Genomic DNA, 20,480 nt, shown 5'->3' on the forward strand with positions numbered 1-20,480 from the left:
TGGCACATTTAAAAAGGTAGCCTACATGTTAATATTACTATAGGCTACAGAGATGAACAGGGCCATTTCATACATACTTGGCTCGATTCTTTTTCCACCTCTTTCAGTGTAGCTCAGGGAAACGCTATTTAAATCATTTGAATCGCATTGGTGTAAAACAGATTCTTTGTCAAGAAGAGAATAAGAATCATGTTAATTGTATATGGTGACTAATACTAATGGATCCAGATTAAACAGACTTTCTACCATGTGTCTAGATCTTTCCCCAGCATTTTTTTCAGTCTCCTGTAGTTTTATTCATTTTGCAAGCCACACATATATGCTGCAAAGATCAGATGCAACGTAATATTAGCTGTCAAAGATAATTAAGTATCATGTGCAGGTTAATTCACGCAGGTCAAATACTGCATCAAAAAAGTCTCAATTGAAAAGAAAGCCTGAAGTTGCAACAGAGAGAGAGGAGCGTACAAAGGTCTGTGAATCAAGGTATCAGTCATCTATGGAGAAAGTTCTTGAAAAGTTTTGGCACATAGTTAAAAGAAGCCAAAAGTTTAATCAAGACATGTAACCATTAAGGCCTGCAAACCGCAGGCCATAACAGAAATGTAATAAGACAGTTTGCATCCACAATCATGGTACCTGCCAGCTCAAATTAGGCAAATACTGCACTGTGGGTAAAATTTACAGTTTCTGTGCCAGGTATATAATCTCTTAAATCCTAGTATTCTGAGATCTTAAGCGGGGCATATGCCTTTTCTGGGATGAATTCGCATTGGAGTGAATTTCACACTTTGTATGTCCAGCTCTGTACATCAGATTTTAACATTCAGGCTCTTCTAATATTCAGGTTCTTCTAGTATGCTCTTTCAGGGTGGGAATGATGTTCTTTAGAGGCATTGGGATGTTTTGTGTTTTTTCCCCTGATAGAATAAGCATGAGGGAGAATTTATATCTAGTTAATGCGCACCAGGGGCAACTCTAGGTATTTTGCCACCCCAAGCACGGCAGGCAGGCTGCCTTCGGCGGCTTGCCTGCGGGAGGTCCCCGGTACTGCGAATTTGGTGGCACACCTGCGGGAGGTCCGCAGAAGCTGCGGGACCAGCGGACCCTCCACAGGCATGCCGCCGAAGGCAGCCTGCCTGCCGCCCTCGCGGCAACTGGCAGAGCACCCCCCGCAGCTTGCGGCCCCAGGCACGTGCTTGGCATGCTGGTGCCTGGAGCCACCCGATGCCCACGCCTACTAAACCTCATTCAATTCAGGCTGTAACTGTTTTTCACAGATGTGATCTCAACAGGGAGTTTTGCTTTACTAAGGACCACAGAATCAGGCCCTTAGCTGAGTTCCAAACAGAATTAATCAAAAACCTATTTACCTTCTAGTTAGGAAAAATGCCACTGACATCTAAGAATACCTTATTAAAGCTTTTCCACATTCAATAGGCTCTCTGCTCTCCAGACTCTTGAAGACCATTTGACAAATTGATTGTGAGAGAACAGCACCTTTCACAAGAATCAGGGTAAAAAAATAGAGATGTAAACCCCATATAACAAGCAGATATCGTAAAACAATGGAGGGTCAGAAGTCTACAAGTGCAAGACACAAGGATACTATCAGCACAGATTGAGGACCAAGGCGTATTAACATTAAAAAAATACAAGACTTCAAAAATATTGTTAAATAATTTCAAGCTAAACATATTGAGTTTGGATTTTTAAAGAGCTAAGAAGTCTGTTGGGGGAGGAGAATTCAAGCCATGTGGTAGAACATACAGCTGAAGTGCAATTTAAGGTTGATATTCCCTTCCCACCCTCTGCTCCATCAGAGTGGCTTTTCTTTTAAGCTGTCCCCTCCACTCCCCTCTGAAATACTTTTGAAGAAAGTGGAAAAAAAAGTACTTGACAGTGCTATTAAGGAGCACAGCTCATGCTTGCCTCCCTCTTCTTTGTGTCTGAATAACCTGGCTTGGCAAGCCAGACACAAACCCACCCACCCACCAAGGTTTCTCCTCATAGTAGGTACTTCCTACAGCCCCCATCACTGTAACATCTGTGCACCTTATAGTCATTAACGCAGCTATCTTCACAATACCCCCCTGAGGTAGGGAAGTACTAGGATACTAGATGCTAGGTGATGGCAGAAGGAATGGAGTGAAGATGAAGAAAAAATGCAGGTCACTGTCTCTTGCCTTAGATTTAGACTGCAAGCCCTTGGGGAAAGGACCTTTTTGTTCTGTGTTGTACAGCACCTAACACAATGGGGACCTAGTCCATGACTGGGGAGAGGGATAGCTCAGTGGTTTGAGCATTGGCCTGCTAAATCCAGGATTGTGAGTTCAATCCTTAAAGGGACCACTTAGGAATTGGGGCAAAAAACTGGTCCTGCCAGTGAAGGCAGGGGACTGGACTTGATGACTTTTCAGTTCTAGGAGATTGGTATATCTCCTATTAGTTATTATTACCGTCATGCAAATAATAGTGATAATGAAGCAAATAAAAGCAATTTATAAGAAGTGTCAATGTTTCCAACCAGAACTGGTCTAGAAAGATTTTAACAGCTCAAAATATAATAAGTTAAAGGAGCCAGTCCCCAGAATAAAAACGAGCAGAGACAGAAATGTATTGAATGTCCCTCACATAACCAGATGTGCTATTGTCCAAATAATTGTCACATCATTGTGCACCCTTGTTAAGACTAAAATGGATTTTTTTCCAACTAGCTCAAACGTTTTTTCCTTTAGCTCTATGTGTAATTCTTTAAATAATTACACATGTAATAAATTAGTGAAAATCAAAGAAACTGCCCATCCTTAGAAAACCAGCTTAATTTCGCATGCTCTGCTGCACGCTTCTAAATGTTCCAATTCTTTCAGGCCCTGCTTCAACCAGCAGCCGCCTCTTTGTGCAAGTAATCTTTATAAATAACAGCAAATTGAATTTGGCATTAAGTGAGGTGTGAAATTCTTAAGCAGGCTCCTAAAAAAAGGAGACATCAGGGTCATACAGGGGCTGCCATCATGTTGCCTTCAAGCACGTGAGCTGTATTTGAAAAAGAAATCAATTACAAATTATCAAGAACACAGCACAGTACAAATCCCTGATCTCTGTACAGGCCTCAATGTTTTTTAACTGTTGTTTTGAAACTAATTCATTATGTAGATTGCACTGGTTCTATTTAGCTATTTCCGCTCACCATCTTCACATGGCAGACGCAATCCTCAGCGAGGTGCCAATGGAGCTATACTGATTTACGCCAGCTGAGGCTCTGGCTTGGTGATTTGCTTACCATTGGCCTGGTAGATTGTTTTACAATGCTCTCAAGGTGTCAATTCTGGAAACATAGAAAACATTTTCCATTCTGAACTCTCCACCGGCTTACTTTCAGTAAACATCTCCCACATATTCACATCACTCTCCTCCAATTCTACAGCCATTGTGATTAACCCAAGAGACTCAGTGAGACCCCTCGAGTATGGAATTTCCACCCCCTTGGTCAATCACCTGTGTTTACTGACACATAGGGCATGCTGCGAAACCACCGTCTCAGGCTTGTCCAGGCAAGAAGGTAGACATTGAATGGGATGCCTTTGGCATTTATCCTGACTGCTAGGAGAATCCTTTGTAAACAAGGAGGCAGTTGGCAAATATTACATTTGTTTAATATATTGCTAATGTTCTAGCATATGATTCATTAATATCTTTACATTTTTTAAATTTTTTCAGAGCCTGTTGGTTCTTAAAGTATTTGCTGCCTAAATTGCTAGACCAATGTAGGAAAATAAAAATAGTTAACACTTTTTCATATGCTAAAAGCCTAATGAAATATAGCAATTGTAGTTAAAAACTGTATTTTAAAATATATATCTATATAATGAAATATAAATGAGAGAGATCAGCTAGCCAAATTTTCTGAAGTGCTACCTTTTCCGTAAATATGATTGTACCTCTCTGAGACATTTGGATCATACTGACTGACATTTCAAATCAAGATGAATATCTTCTTGGAGCCTGGAATCAGCACTCTGTCTGTACCGTTTTAGTTTTTTTTTTTTTCTTTTCTTACAGTAGTTAAGTACATGAACACCAGTGCCTGGGTCAGCATGTCCACTTCATTTCTGAAGCAGCCTGACAGTGGAGTATCACTTAAATAATGGAACACACATCTGGCAGGCGTTTGCTGAGGTTGGCTAAGTTTATACAAGGTCAATTCAACCTCTACATTTCTTTTTTATTTTAAAAATTAAGTAATAAGATTACATGGCTAACTGAATCCCCTGGATAGGCCTCAGGGGGGTTGTTTTAAACAGAGTGACCTTTTTTGGAGTTTTCTATTATTAAAAAAGCACTTTTTTATGGTATGAATATGAGATACTTCCTCTTCAGAACATTGCAGTTGCTAGCATGTGCTTACTATAGAATACTATGGCATTTCTTTTATAAAGAGGGTGGACAAACTGTAAGGTAACGTATAATGTGAAGCATAAAGTACCTGTCCCCTCCTTTAAACAAGGTAATATATCTAATCCAGTTCTGTATCTTGCAAATTAAGGGCCTGATTATGCAAGTCTTCTATGTGGCAAATTCCCTAATGGGAATAATGTAGGATCAGGCTCTAGAATATATATGTTTTTTCTACTTAGTTCTTGTCTTTCACTTGTTTTTATGGAAGGACAATGCTTTACCAGGTTAAAAACACTTTCCAGGCCTTCAGTGCTCCATTATTTTCTTCCTCAATACATTTGCTTTAAGGAGAATTAAAATCCAGTGTCTTACTTATAGGTGCAGCTACATATGTTAAAAGAATTGCTTTAAGGTATTTTATAAGCAGCCACCCTCAGAAATGTCATGACAAATCAGAAAGATTCAGTGATAACTTCATTTATGGAGTGCTAAAATCAGCTTAATCCATAGTATGAAAAAGTAGGAGCAGGGAAAAATCCCAAAATCCTAAATCTGCTTTATTCAAACAAGATGAACCTTTATCAGTTTTCATACATCTGTCCAAAGTAGATTGTTTGTGGCAGAGTTGGAAATCAACCCCAGATATCCCTAGTCCTAGTTCAGAGCTTTCAGTACAATACAATTTTCCTCTCCTTTGAGTCTTCAGAATTTAAAAGGGAAACTCAAATACTTTTTACAGTTTATTTTATTCTCCATTGTTAGAAGATTTGAACTATAAACATCCTTTTGCTGCTACATGGGTGGTTTTCACTTTCTCCATTTGGCAAACATTGATTTTCTATCAGTGTTTCTTTCAGAACACAAGCCAGCTGCTACGTCTGATGAAAGAAAGAAAGAGACGCTGTACTCAAAAGGATGGAAAGCAAATATACAACTATCAGCAGGAATGATAGCCCACTTTAAGACCCTCAGCTCCTGCTAGCTCATTCCACGTCAGACTGCGTCAGATAGTATTAACTAAAGGGGTCAGACCCAACACCATCACAGCTCTGTTGTGTTTTAGTTCCATCTTTGGGAATTAACTTCATCAGTGATTGTGTGAGCAGAGATCAAACAGAGAACAAGTTTTGTTAGTTAAGTTGTGCTCTTTTGGCCAGCTGGATGGCTCTTTCCTCAGCAGAGGACTAAACATTTTCGTTACCACAAACAGTTCTGTTCTCATTATTTCTTTGCACCAAAGCGGTAGAAGCTTTTTGTGGTGCGGTTTTGTTTTGTTGTTTTAAAAGAGACTTAAAATTCCGAAGACAATCCCAATAAATATCAACATTAAGATATGAAATCCAAGCTAAGATCAACCAAAATTTTACTTGACAGTATCTCTTATTTGGCTCTCCCCAAGTCTACAGTGCATCTCATCAGTCAATTTATGGTACTACCTTTGAGGAAGATCTGTCTCTTTTGTGCCAATATCATAATGAGGAAGCTAGCTCCTCCCTTTCTCAGTCTCCCACAATAACCATTGTTCTCTGCATCAGATGGCAACTGCCCAGATTACTGTCTCCAATCCAGCCCTTTTGTCCTCTGATTTATTTTAATGACTCTTTAACAAATGTAAAGCCCAAAGTAAACATGTCCTTGCAGACACTGTGGAAAACACTGCTAGACTTGCACTAAGCTTTAGTTACAATGTATTGAAATCCAACCTGGATGCTCATGCAGCCAAGAAAACCATATATAATCTAAAGTGACCTCTCTCACTAGCCGTGTTCAGTAACATGTCCCCAGATGTGCATAGGGAGTCAGGTAAGACCCTTCTTTCACGCTGGAACTTGAGAGTATTTGATACATCTTGTAACAGAAAGTTTTCTGTTATTCAAACAATATGTTGCCATGGAGAACAACCACCTTCATGCATTGCTTATATTATGCTTCTTCCATTTGTCCATGTGGCCTCGAGGCAGAGACAGGGCAGTCTTCTGCATTTGGACCAGGACCGGCTCTAGGCACCAGCAAACTAAGCACGTGCTTGGGGAGGCACAATTCCGGGAAGTTTTTGTTTTGTTTTGTTTTTTTTGCTTCGGCAGTTGCGCTCTCGGAGGGTTTTTTTTTTTTGTTGCTGCTTGGGGCGGCAAAAAACCTAGAGCCATCCCTGATTTGGAAAGCACCTAGAACATATGACTGTTGACTAACTGTTCTGTTCCGAATGTAAGAGAATGCTCTCCAGCAGTACTAACCAGTTCACCCCATTTGCACCAACACCCAATTCCCTTCTAACTCAGCCACTCAGTGAGTCCAGAACTTTCAATTTGCTATCTTAAACAGGCAGATAAGTCCTGATTAACAGTTTCTTGGACACTCCTTCCCAGCTGACTCCTCCTTCCCAACTGCAAAAAGTTATTTGGATGTGGAATTGGAGATAGAAATTATTTATATAATGTTGCTCCTTTGCCAAGCAATAACAGAATTTGGGGCCTTGTAAAGTATTACATTCATAGTAATCATACAGCGGAGTTAGATTAAACACAGAAAATACTCTGTCAGGAAGGCTGCAACAAAACACTACCTTATTTCTTAAAATCCAGACAAACCAAAAGAGAGAGAGAGAGAGAGAGAGAGAGAGAGAGACACACATACACACACACACACAAAAAAGCAGGCTGCTCCCTACGGCAGAGATGCACAGCTCACCCCACCCTGCTCTACGCTGGCTGTTTGTAGACTATCTGTTGCTAGGCCCAGGATGCAGGCTTCCCTGCAGAGTCCTCCAGTCTACAAGCAGGACCAGGAAACAACCCATTGAATTTAAAGTGACAGCTTACAATTGTAACACAGTTTTCAATACACAATAGAAGACTGATTGGAACAGCAATTGGTAAAATGGAATCAGAGATTTTCTTAGTGTAATTTATTAATTTACAAAATGTACATGAGTCCTGGAAATAAACCGAGGTGGTAACAGACAGGCAACTCCCTTCTGTGGAAACCTCAAGTCAGGTACAACTGCCCTGTCCCCAGAAACAGCTGTCTTGCTCCTCACTCTCTCCCAGGGCTCTCACAAATCCCACCACCAACCCTTCTTGCTTAATGTACAGCCTCTTCTTCCTGCCCCAGTCCCTGTGTTTTACACCTAAGAAACTCCTAGTCCAAAGCTGTTCACTGAGATGTCACGGCCTGGAAAGGCGAGCCTGGGCAGCTACCCTCATTTTGTATAGCCGCTTTGCTGTACAAAGCAAGCTGAAAGCCTTCACTGCAAGTGCACTTTAACCCACACAATATCCTTAACAACTCTCTGGCTGTCAGTGGCACGTGACTATTTATGAAGAGTTTATTCCTTTGTGCCCAGAGACCAATAACCCCCTAGTGGAAGACCTGTAACAATAAGAAATATGGTAAGTAGAATTCGAACCTGAACAAGCTGGACCTTTTTGTCACAGGCCTTTAAATGAGAATTATTTTAAAAACAAAATTCATATTTCTGTCTGGGGTAGCTCCTGAAATACAACTTTTTTATACTTACAAAGAGACTGAGTGAGCACACCTGTAGTTATCACAGTGTGGGCAAAAGGATGAAGATAAAAAAAAAACCCAAGGGACAATGTATACACTGAGTTTATTAAACTTACCTGAAGTTCAGTCTGACCAGCTGTTAGAAGCAGCAGTTAGTCAATAAATACTACAACTGACATACAAGTCAGGAGCGGGGGGATGAAGCAGCAGATCTAGTCTAGTTTCTGATCTGAATTATGCCACTGTGAGTCTTTTCTCTGGCAGAACCTGCATGCACACATCTGAGTGCATGTGCACAAAGGAAATAACAGTAGCACTACAATCTCCATCCTGGGATGCTCATGCAGACAAAATTATCATTGTAATCAATAGGAACTTTGCCTGGGTTGGGGCCACCCGGGCAAACCTAGGCACACCACATTCCCAGGGCCACTGTGGTTCTGCCTTCATGACCTCACTCCTATGTCATGGCCCTGCTCCCACTTGGAGGGGCAGTGGCTCTCTTCCTTCCCCATGAAGCAGTGGCAGTGTCATGAAGTCCCATAGGAGTGGCAGTAAGGACCCTGTACTGGGCTTCTCTCTTTCAAGGCTCTTCCTTGGAAATACTTCCATGTTTTTAATGTCACCAAGTAAATGCACCCTGGATGCAGGAATACTTACCTGCAGGAGCAAGAAGGGACCCTTCCCCTTTGGAGAGGCAGGGATAGCAAGGGGCTATTACTTACATTCATGGGTGCCAGGTTTGTATAATTTTTGGTGGTGCCCAGAATGGGTCCAAGCACAGCTGTCCTGTCCATAGGATGAACTGGGACACCTGCCCCAGGCCCCACACTTCAGGTGGACACATGGGCCAGGGCAGCCTGAGGGGTTAAGCAGGGGGTCTGGCACCGGCAGCAGTGAGCGACCCAGCCCCAGCCAACCCCGCCAGCTCCCGGCGTCACTTTGGGGAAGGGGTGGAAGCCAGAAAGAGGCGAGGAGGGGGTTTGGGGAAAGGGGTGGAGAGGGGGCAGAGCAGGGGCAGGAAGAGGTGGGGTGAGGCAGGAAGAGGTGGGAAAGGGGCAGAGCAGGGGTGGGGTGGGGCCACGTCACGTGCTGCTGCTGGCGCCAGGCCCCCCGCTAAAGCCCGAGGCCCTGGACCCCACATCCCCCTGAAGTGAAGGCCCAGGATGGTTGCCCAGTCTGTCCTATGGATGGGACAGCCCTAATTATATATAAGCCCAAACATTGGTGGGGCTGGGCCCATGTTCCTGAATATTGGTGGAGCATGGGCACATGTAACTTGCTGCCTATGCTTCATCCTAGCTGCTGAGGTTTCTGCGAGGGTGGAGAGGCTGGACCTGCTTCATTCTTCTTGTCCTGTCGCCCAGAGTTTTCAGGGGAGGTGGTGATGGCATGGTCCCCAGAGCAGTGCATGTTGGAGGCAATACCCCATTGAGATGCCTGGTGCAGTTTGCCCCACTCAGAGTTATTATTCCGGGCTGTCTTCAGACACAGGTTTACATCACTGTTACACTCCACTCACATTTTAAGGCTCCCCCCCCCCCCCCCCGTGGAAGCTGAATTTCCAGTATATTTACAAGACTTCAGGAGCCCTTGGCATAGGCCTATAATGCCTATGTCTTGATCCAACCCTGTGTATAAAAATTGCAGGATTGGGCTCTCTGTCTCCCTAGTATATCTTGTTGGAAAGCAAGGTAGCTCACCCCACTGTATTAATGATCACACTGTAAGAGTCAAGGAACAGTCCTGAGTGAGAAAAGCTCTTGGCTCTTTCCTCCCACTGGCAGTATGCCAGAGAGCAGCTTCGATTTCACTCCCTTAGAACGACAGTGACCACAAGAAACAAGAGATTTTGCTTTACTCACGTCACCAAAAGCTTCTCAGGTGCTACCTGAGCTGCACCGGGCCACTCATCACATCGCTGAGTCACTGCTGAGTCATTACAGTGCTGTGACCACCATGTGGCAAGCACAACAGAACAAACTTAATTCTGTCTGCAGTGGATTCAGCAAATGACACTCATGACAGACACAAGGAATAACCCCCCCCCCCCCCAACCATAGTAGGAAGTGCTATTGTTGGTGGATTGTACCTATTTTGGACAAATACCTAAAGAGATGGGACCGTTATTTAACACCTGTCTCTTACATTGCTTCGCATACCAATATTGAACTATAGCCAAATGGAATTGATTACCCAGCTGGTCACATGTTCCGTATGGAATGTGACACTGCAGTTAGATGGCATTGCTGGTCTGTCCCTGTGTAGGCCATTTCAGAGTGACATTGGCTGGAAAAGCGTTACCTTTCTATTTCATCTATCAGCGTGTAGCACAGCAAGAATGAATAGTGCAATGGTTCTCAACCCACAGCCCAATCAGCACCCAGCTGCAGCCCATGCAATATCCTCAGGGCCATACAGGTAGTATATATATTGTGTGGATACAAGCCCACATAACACACAGAGCGCTGCATAGGTGGCCCACAATGGAAAATAGGTTGAGAACCACTGGAGAAGAGGAACAAAGGGAAGTGGAGGGGTGCTATGCAGGGAAGCTTGCAGAATGCAGGCTACCACCATGGAGACTTTATCCAGTGCTGCACATTCATATTTCTCTCTCTTCCTTCCAGGAAAGCCCTGCTTAACAAAAAGCTAATTTTACACTGAGAGGCAGTATGGGCAGTCCAGCTGACCACGATAATAGTGACAAAGGAGGTAATAGATGCTATTTTCTCCTAAACTAGACTTGCCTACCTGCAGGGAAGAAAACAATTTTAAAACATAGCAAAAGAATAAGCATTGTAGCCCGTATTTGAAGGTTTGGTTTAGAATGACAGCCTGTTCCATTCAAGGATCTCAAAGTGCTTTAACCAACTTTAGTTAATTATACCTTAACAAACATCCCTAACAGGCAGGTGTTATCCCCTGTATCAGATTGGGAAATTGAGGAACAAAGGTTCAGTAACTTTAATTCCCAAGGCTGTACAGTAAATGACTGGCAGAACCAAGAACACCACCCAGATTTCTTGACTGCCAATCATGTACTCTAACAGCTAGCGGAGACTTTGGTTGAGGTTGGATAATTACCACTACAGTGGACTGATTAGCTCTAGAACAGGCCTGGGAATGGTACTCCCAGCATCACAGAAGAGCTCTGTGTGGCTCTAGCGCTTGTCTCTCTGACCAATAGAAGTTGGGCCAAAGATATTAGATAAAGATATTAGATAAAGCTATTACCTCGCCCACTTTGTCTCTCTAATATCCTGGGACTGACAAGGCTACAATTGCACGGAGTACAACGTTAGCCAAACATTTTCAATTTCAACTCCAAACTAAGGTTCAAGCCAGTTCTTTAACTGAATCAGTTAATCCTTTCCACATCATTTATCTGAAAGAGAAGGATTCTGCAATTCCATGACAAAGAAGGGAAACATAGTTCATTGGTTAAAGCCCAAGACTGAGAACTGGGAGACTCTGCTATGCCATAGACTCCAAATATGAATTTAAGCAAGTGATTTAACCCATCTGTCTTAATTTACTCACTGGCACAATGGAAACACTTACAAGACTCATTTTTGATGCTTAATTAAATGTCTGCAAAGTGCTTTGAAATCCTTGGAAGGAAGGTTTTACAGAAGGGCTATGGCTTTCATTCTAAAGGACAAACATTGTGGCGTTTATGGCTCATATAGTCATTGACTAAGCTCATCCTTCTCATTTTTAAAGTTTTAACTAAGCAATGTTTAATGAAATTTGCTAGACTAACGGCTTGTGTCGTCTCTGCTGGTAATGCAAAAGCAAACTGTTGTAAGTACGGTACCCTGAAGGCAGACATTAGGAGTTTCTCTGTTGAATCCAGCAGAGAAGTTTCTTGCATCTCTGTTGAATGCCATCATGCTGTGATTAGTTAATCATTGAGTACATGGTGCTTTTAATTAACTGCCAGCTCTGCTTGGGCATCTGTTCTAAAAATCACATCCGATCATGCTTTTCCCACTCTGTGGTTGTGGAGCTCTTCAATAATACAATTGTTGCTCCGTTCTTCATCTCTCCCTGCTGCAAGAGAGCTCATGCCCAGAGAACACTGCAACGAATTAAAATATAAATTAGTAGTAGTGGATGGGAAAAGTAATAAATAAAAATTTTTAAAAAATTCTTGAATAAATGGTAAAAGAAAACTAATTTTTAAAAGCCAGTTTAGACTTTGGAGAAGTTCAAATTTTTGCTGGTGGAAAATAAAGTAAGAATACTTTCATATTTTACTCCCATTACACAGTTTTTGTAAATACTATACAATTTTTTAAAATTAGGAAAAAAATTCTGTTTTTCAAAGAAGACAGATCACAAATATAACTCAACCTCCGAGCCATTTCACTAGACTCAAAGAAAGGCAGGAATGTATGGGGCACATGCACACACCCACTCAGTTTATGCCACATGGTTTAGCTGGATTCAGCAATCGCACTTCTCTAGCAGCTGAAGCTACATCTTCGCACAGTTCACTGTTTTAAAAAAGGCACGTTTTGAGGATATATTTAAAAATGAGTTGATAACAAACAACACAACAAACCTAGTGTAAACACCTAGGGGAATGATATGAATAAGAAGGGGTTTTTGTTTTGTTTTGTTTTTTTAAAGAAAGCACATATTGATTTAAAGGTAAGATGAAAACTGCAAAACTTGGAGAATAAAAAAGAGTTGGGAAAGCATGTGATACGGAGACTTTCACTGCTACTGTAGATCTGGTTCAAAGCTGACTCCAACTAGTAGCGTAAAAGCTGGCTGTGGCCATTTGACGGCATTTTGGAAATGGATGAGGGGGTCAGTCCATTTTCTTGTGGGCAGGCATCCAGATTACAGCTGGTCCTTAATGGAAGTCTCAAGGGACCAAGGATTTGGGGGCACATAAACCAAACTTCACTGCTCTCCCCTAGAAATTGTGGGCCAAATTCAGGTGGTGCAAAAGCAGCAGAAACTGCCCCCATCTCCCTTGCTGAGGGATTCCCGCAGTGTGGTGTTATGGCTAGTGTGAGAATCAGGGCACTGCAGCTGCCTACCTGATGTCACTGGATCCCTCCCCCATACTGTCCTACTCCGTCCAGCTCAGGGTTGGTACACAACAGCTCGGAATTGGGTCTGATAAGAGGTGTAATTCAATTAAGCACCCACTTTCTCTAGCGCTGAGCTTGGCCCATGGAAAAGGCTCACAAGTAAAGGGGCCATTGCTGCTTCTCTCCATATTGTACATATTCCACGGTTTATCAGAAGGCAAGACACACATCAGTATGGCATCTCCAGCACTAAGAACAGAAGGAAGAGGAAACATTATTAAGCTTTAAGAGATTTTGAAGGAGTGGAGTTTTGCTAGGTTCATCTATTGTAACGTCTAGTAAGACACTATAGCACACCAATAGAAAGTGTATAGCTAGTAGGCATGAGATCATTTGGTTACTGTGATTTAAATGACTGTAGCTGGAGCTATTTTTACATAAAAAGCTCCATTAGAACAGAAGGTCAAAGTATTCTCTCTTTTTTTAAATTGTTTTTAAAATGTGTGAAGGTGTTCCATTTTGTAGAGAAAAGAAGTGTTTAGGAATTACACAGCAAACATGGTTTTCTCATTGTTTCCTGTCTGAACTACATCAGGACACAGCACTTACATAAACTGAGTTCAAGGTGTTTATTGGAACAGATTGTTTTCTGATGACATCATAAGAACACTGTCACTTAGGCAACTGAAAGTGTTACTATAGTAACTTCATCTTTTACAGCTCTGCTATTGAAGGACACTGACCGAGATGTTAAAAACGTGAGCTGGAGATTTGCTAGTTAAATGTTTGCTGATACTGAGCAAGCAGAAGCAACAAGCCTATTTCAGATATACGGGGTAGCAAGTCACTTTTGACCTTCCTGAGAGTTTGAAAATGGGCATCCTTGTATGGGTAATGCAGCTTTGCGTTCAAAAACTGTAATGGTCTTAGAATATTCCAGGATGCCCCGTAATGGCATTAAACAATACAGCAACCTGAGACAGGCCTAAGCCCTGACCCTTTCCCCCAGTGCAAGGCTGTTAGGATCTGGGGGATTGCTTTAGAACAGGGGTTGGCAACCTTTCAGAAGTGGTGTGCTGAGTCTTCATTTATTCACTCTAATGTAAGGTTTCGCAAGCCAGTAATACATTGTAATGTTTTTAGAAGGTCTCTTTCTATAAGTCTACAATATATAGCTAAACTATTGTTGTATGTAAAGTAAATAAGGTTTTTAAAATGTTAAAGGAGCTTCATTTAAAATTAAATTAAAATACAGAGCCCCCCTGGACCGGTGGCAGGACCCAGGCAGTGTGAGTGCCACTGAAAATCAGCTCGCGTGCCGCCTTCAGCACACGTGCCATAGGTTGCCTACCCCTGCTTTAGAAAAAACAAACAGCTGCTACATGTGCAGGTCATGAGATCTGGAATTTTGATTCTCTCATAGCTAGGGAGAGCCCTCTGGTAAGTGAGGACAGAAATTTGCATTCAGCTTGGTTCTACTTGGGGCAGTGCATTGAAAAAGAAGGGCGCTTGATGTCAGCTGGCTGTGAAGAGTTGTGGAGATGTAAAAGAGGGCATAGGAATGAAGCTTCTGTTTTTGTCGTCAGCAGTGCTGTCCAGACTGGGATTGGGTGAAACCCTCCAGTTCCACACTGCTTATAGTTTAATTAAGAAGTGCCAGGTCTGGGGCAAATGTGTTTACGCTTCTTACTAGGTCCAGTCAAACCTTGAAACGTAAAAAAAAACCTGAGACTGAAGCCATTGAGTTTCACCATCCCCTTCCGCCTGCAGGACCACCAAATCATTTGCTAATATTTGCTATTCTAATTAGGCTGGTTAGCTGTGTAAGCCATATGATATTGTTTCTGTTACCTGACTGTCTTATGCAACTAGCCAACACAGCATGAATCACAGAGTTTTTACAATCAAGTACACAGTCAGCTAGCTCTCCTTTGGTAAGCATCCAAGCACAAAATTTGCCATTTCTGGATATTTGTGCTAATAAAGCTTGAGCGCTCAAATATTAGAGGGAAATATATAGGAAAGGGTCATGAACACAGTCAGATGAAAATTCACTCTTGAATCTGAATAAACGTTGGCAGACTATTTCTCTTTAAAATGCTATTGCGCTATAAGCTAGTGTTGTGGGTGATGTACAGGTCACAGCATATGGCTATTAAGAATTGGGGGTGAACTATGCAGAGTAATTCATGGAAATCTTGTTAATGGCAATGTGTGAGGGTTATTCTGAGGCCAGTTGAATTAAATTGTGTAGTAAAAATAGAATGTGAGTGTGAATGTAAAAGGTGAAGGATAAAATTCTTCATAGTGAATCTACAGCCACATTTTGCACTAATTAGCCCACTTGCTGGCCGTCTCAGCAGAGCAGTTAGAACCAAATTACACACTTACCTCTGGAGGTGGTCTCTCAACAATAGGACAATGAGATGCAATGGCAAGCAGCAATGTTATAAGACAACTGTGTTGTACCTTCCTGGGGAGAATGAAAAACTTCCATTTCCAGGGCTGTAAATCCAGCACCCATTTAGCTACATTGATCTGAAAGAACTTCTTTTTTTAAATGTATCCTACTAGGTGTTTCAGAGGGCTCAGGCCATTTTTTTTTTTTTTTGCAATAAAAAGAGATTCAGGCCAATGCTAATATTCATTTCTCTGTATTACACTGTGAATTTCCTATTGGCAGCGCAGTGCCTTCCTCAGCAGAAACATACAACTACCCCATCATCTGTAAGAACAGGGATGTAGAAAAGGCCAATTACCTTTTGAAGACAAGGAAATTACTTGCTTATAATTGAGTTCTCTGAATATGGTGTCCGCTATTAGAGCCACACTCATCCTCCAACTCATCCATCCATCCCTTGAGAGCTGGGGTTTTATTCCTATTTAAGTTATAATTATAATAATTAGTCTGAAAAGGATCTGGGAGTTGGGGGCTATGATATACCATATAGACCCCTCAGGGGATATTTTTGTACTAACTCATTATGACCAGTTCTAAACTTTACCATTTAATCTAGTTATTCAGTACCCAAGGTCACACCAGCTGACCCACGAGCATGAATCCTTAGAGGCTCTCACCTTCAGAGAACTACAATTAAAAGGTAAATAATTCCCTAGCTGCCCTCTCTGGGAAGCAATGAGATAAGTCAGGGAATGGGATCCAACCACATCCTCATTATTATTCCAGTAACTTAACTAATAGCAATGGTTACAAAACAAAAATGCAGGAGAAGTTACAGTTAATTTAGAATTGGACTGGGCAAGATTCAGCCTTCAGTTAACTGGGGGTGGGGCCAAGTGTATGTGTGGGGTGTCACTCAGACTCCAAGCAAAAATCTAAAGGGCTACACCCTGAGAAATGAAATTAATCACCACTTCAAGGTCTGTAAAATTCATGCACTGAAACTAGGTCACAGCCTTATCCATTATAATACATTGTATTGATTCAATAATGATTTTAAGCTTCAAAGTATTGGAAAAAAAGCTTAAGTTAGAGGGGTTTTAGACAATTTTAGAGTCTGTTAGCAGTTATCTAAACTGCAGTTCCTACCTTAAAATGTTCTTTAAAATGACATCACGATCTGGGACAACAGATTCCAAGGAATTTGCCCCCAACTGAATTTCCAGAATGGGATCAGCCTCAAGTTTTGCAAACCATTGGAGCAATAGCTTTCAAGTGCATAGTAAAGGAGCGTGTGTGATGGAGTCAGAGCTAAAAATATTTCACTAGAGTCCTGAGGTACTTAGAGGATCACTCTTAGTGGCAGTAAAATAGTGTTGCTCAAATTTCAAAAATATTCACTTTGTGACTGGAATTTTACAGGAGAAATTAATTTCACCTGCAAATCAGAGACCTCCACCAACATTTGTGCCAATAAAATCAAATCCATTATGTCATGCGTCAGCAACACATTCCATTGATTACAAGGACAAAATTAGAGGCTGGATGAAGACCCTTTAGAAAAGGTGGCTTTTCAAATCTAGATTAGAAAACATAAGGCAGAAGAAGATTCTATTTTCTAGATATAAAATATCCAGAATATATACGATGTCTTCTAGAAAACCAGAGTTTGGTACGTGTTGGCATAGGGCCATTATGATGCAATATGTCAAGTTTCTATGAGGACGCCATAGTACACATTGACATTGTGCTTCCAGGATATCTCAAGAATTGTAATTCTTGGATTAACTGAGCACAGTGAATGCCATGCAGCACATAACATACAAACACCCAAAAACAAAGCTATAGGAGTCTTCTTGTTTTGCCTAGAAAATGATGAATGCTGATACTTTATCGTGAAGTCCTGCGAGCAGCAGGTCTGGCATCCTCAGCTTGGTTCCCAGCTGCACCCAGTCCTTCTACTCACACGACACAATTAAGTACAATAGGTAATCTTTGCTCTGAAGCAGGTTCGCAAAATGAATTCTTTTATTCCCACCCAGGGTTAATATCACATGAGGGAGCAATAGGGAGAAGTCTGCACGGTTATTGTCTGAGCTATATGTTTGCCGGAGATAAATAGACTTCAATTTCTAATGTTGCTAGTTCTGAAACATCCCCTAGTTTTTCTAAATTAAATTATAGGGGTACTACCATACTAACAGCCAGACACATTAACCACAGAAGCAACATTTCAGACTATTTTAAAGTTCTTGTGCTGTGGAATTTGGGGGTCAGGAGGGGAAGCAATTTCAGACACTGGTGTCTTAATTTGGACACTTAAGTGCTGATATGAATGGGATTTGGGTATGTGATAGGCTTTCTGGGGCTCAGACCCTGTGCAGAGATGCAGAGCTATTCTGAGGACTCACCCTGGTAGCCAAATCAGCTGAATCTGTCAACTTTAACAGGGCCATTAAGCTTTTCCCACAGGTCCGCTGAACCATGGCCCTGTGGGTGACACGATTTATGGGAGAAGACTCCCTAGTCTTTACCCTTTTGACAGAATCCTAAGGGTGCAGGCTCAACACACTGTTCCTTCACTGCCTGTTAGAGGGTAAAGGTTGTTTCATTACTAGACAGTCTAAGACTCAAATGGTCTAATTAATTAACAGCAAATTTATTAAGGTGCCAAGTACTTGATTTGTGCTCATGCTGGCAAATTGTCAACAACATGTCTAAATGGCCAATTGAGAGTAATAGTATGGTAATTATGTGTAAAATTGTAACTGCATCTTCAGGAGTTCTCAAACGTGGCTTTTACAGTAGATTTTTATAAATCAAAAAATATTCCAGGAGAACATATTCATACTGAAGTTTCTCTATGGTAAGTTTCTCCAGGATGATCTATTCTTGTATTTAAATGTCACATCAGCCAAAGCTACAGAAATTCATGTCCAGATCCTCTCACTCACACTGCCTAGAAAAACCTATACCAGCTGATATTATGAGAACTGAACTTCTCAGACAATGTTATTAAATTCTCATTCAATAACAAATACATTACCTAATCTCTTGGTCTGGTATCTAGCACATCCTATAATCGTAAAAGACCACAAGTCTCTCCATTAAGCCTGCTTTCAGTACACTGCCTCACCAACCATTAGTTAATTTCCTCATCCAGTGGTTTTAATGTAGGTCGGTTGCTATCGATATCCACCTCCCAGTGGAAACACTTTCCTTTGAGTACCCTGTTTCATCAAGCTATTAGATGTCCTAAAATCCCTTGGAGTCCTAGATTAGTGAATTTGAACTTTTTGTGTATTTTTGTTTTGACTTTCACCTTTGTGAGAGATGTTGGTAGGTGAATGATTTCTCTGCAGTTTCCAAAGATTTACTGGTTTAATTTAATGCAGCTCTGAAAACAGACTCAGACTCCTTCCTTTCCTAGAACAGTTACCATCTGTGAACACTACTAAAGCTCCTACCTTTACCTTGTTACCTACAATCCCTCATCTCTCGCCTTTCGCCCCCCCATATGAAAACCAAAACCACACTCATTATAATCAATCTATAGCTATGAATTCAACACTGCAGGGTAGAAGGCTGCAAGTTTGGAGGACTAGCTAAGGAGATATCTTTCCTGTACTTCTTCATTACAATCACAAAAGAGACTAAGCTCTAGTGGTTAGAGCAGGTGACTGGGTGTTCCAGGATCCACCAGTGCCTCACTTTGTGGCCTTTCACAGATCACTTAACCTCCCAGTCTCTCATTCTACCTACCGGGAGTACTACTTAGCTAGCTCAGCGGGATATTCTGGAACACAGAGTTAATGAAGCTCCATAAAAAAAGGGACATGCAAACACAGCGAGCAGCACACATTGGAACCTAGCCATGCGCCCAGGCTGGATCTGGATTAGTCTGGGAGTGTTTAGATCTGACGTTCTGGCTCAGGCCACTTTCCACAGAAAACAATACAACCTCTCCCCTCCTCCCAGAACACATACACACCTTTTTCAAGGAATACGTCATGCAGTAGGGGCTAATTTCTCTATACTTGCCAATGAGAGTTCATTTCTGACGTAACAGCTTCTCAAGCTTGGGTTTTGGTCCCAACATCAACATTTGAAATCTGCACCTGGAATCTTGGCATTCACAGCCAACTGTGTATGTTCAGCTGTTTGGCTAAGTACCTGATCTGTCCATGGAAGTGCCTAGATGTGCAATTTTTAAAACCTCTCTGAAAACGGTACCCTAAAAATGCAGAAAATTGCCTATTTATCACAGCCAATGGACAAATTTATCTTGTAACCTTGTGGACACAAGCTACAGGAAAGAAAGCATATACACTGCTACCTCGATATAATGCCACCCGATATAATACGAATTTGGATATAAAGCGGTAAAACAGTGCTCGGGGGGGACGGGACTGTGCACTCTGGTGGATCAAACCAAGTTCAATATAACACGGTTTCACCTATAACACGGTAAGATTTTTTGGCTCCCAAGGACAGTGTTATGTCGAGGGAGAGGTGTATGTAATATCCCCATGGTTGGAGGTGATATTCTTATGCCAAGAGGGTGATTTTTGGTAATTCAGCTACATGGAAGGAGAAAATGCTTCTAATTTTACGTATACATTAGGGAAAAATGTTTTCCAGATTGGCAATGGTCCAGCAAGAGACGAGGTAAGAGAAAGGAGCCACAGTATTATTTTGAAAAAGCTTTTACGATCACATAAACACACTGAGGTCTTTTATAGTACCTCAAGTTTGCAGTCTGTAAAACATACACTAGGAGCCTTTATTAAACAACAGTCAGTGTTGTTCCCTAAAATATTCCCTTGTTTAAAATACTCTATTTTAATTGCCTTCAGTTTTTATATCAGTACCAATCAGATGAAGATGAGTACATTACAAAATTCCAATTGGGTAAGCGAGCTTTGCTCTTTTACTGAGGTCACTGTCCATTTAATGTTTTCATTCTGGTTGCCAGGTAATCATTCCAAGTCATATGCAAGAAAACCCACATTACTACCTCACAGTTCTGTATCCACAGTCTACATCATCATTAACATGGGCCAGCAGTAGGTGCCTTTACATAGAATTGCTGAGTTTATGATAAAATGTAGGGCAATCATGTA

At 41.6% G+C, this 20,480-nt stretch overlaps 1 long non-coding RNA gene across 1 annotated transcript in view; it reads left to right on the plus strand.

The window, feature by feature from the left end:
• LOC127034373 (uncharacterized) overlaps window positions 1-20,480 on the plus strand; it is a 123,790-nt gene that overhangs the window by 91,399 nt on the left and 11,911 nt on the right. The window lies entirely within an intron of this gene.

The sequence above is a fragment of the Gopherus flavomarginatus genome, chromosome 14 (genome assembly GCF_025201925.1).
Source record: "Gopherus flavomarginatus isolate rGopFla2 chromosome 14, rGopFla2.mat.asm, whole genome shotgun sequence".
In the NCBI taxonomy this organism is placed as follows: domain Eukaryota; kingdom Metazoa; phylum Chordata; order Testudines; family Testudinidae; genus Gopherus; species Gopherus flavomarginatus.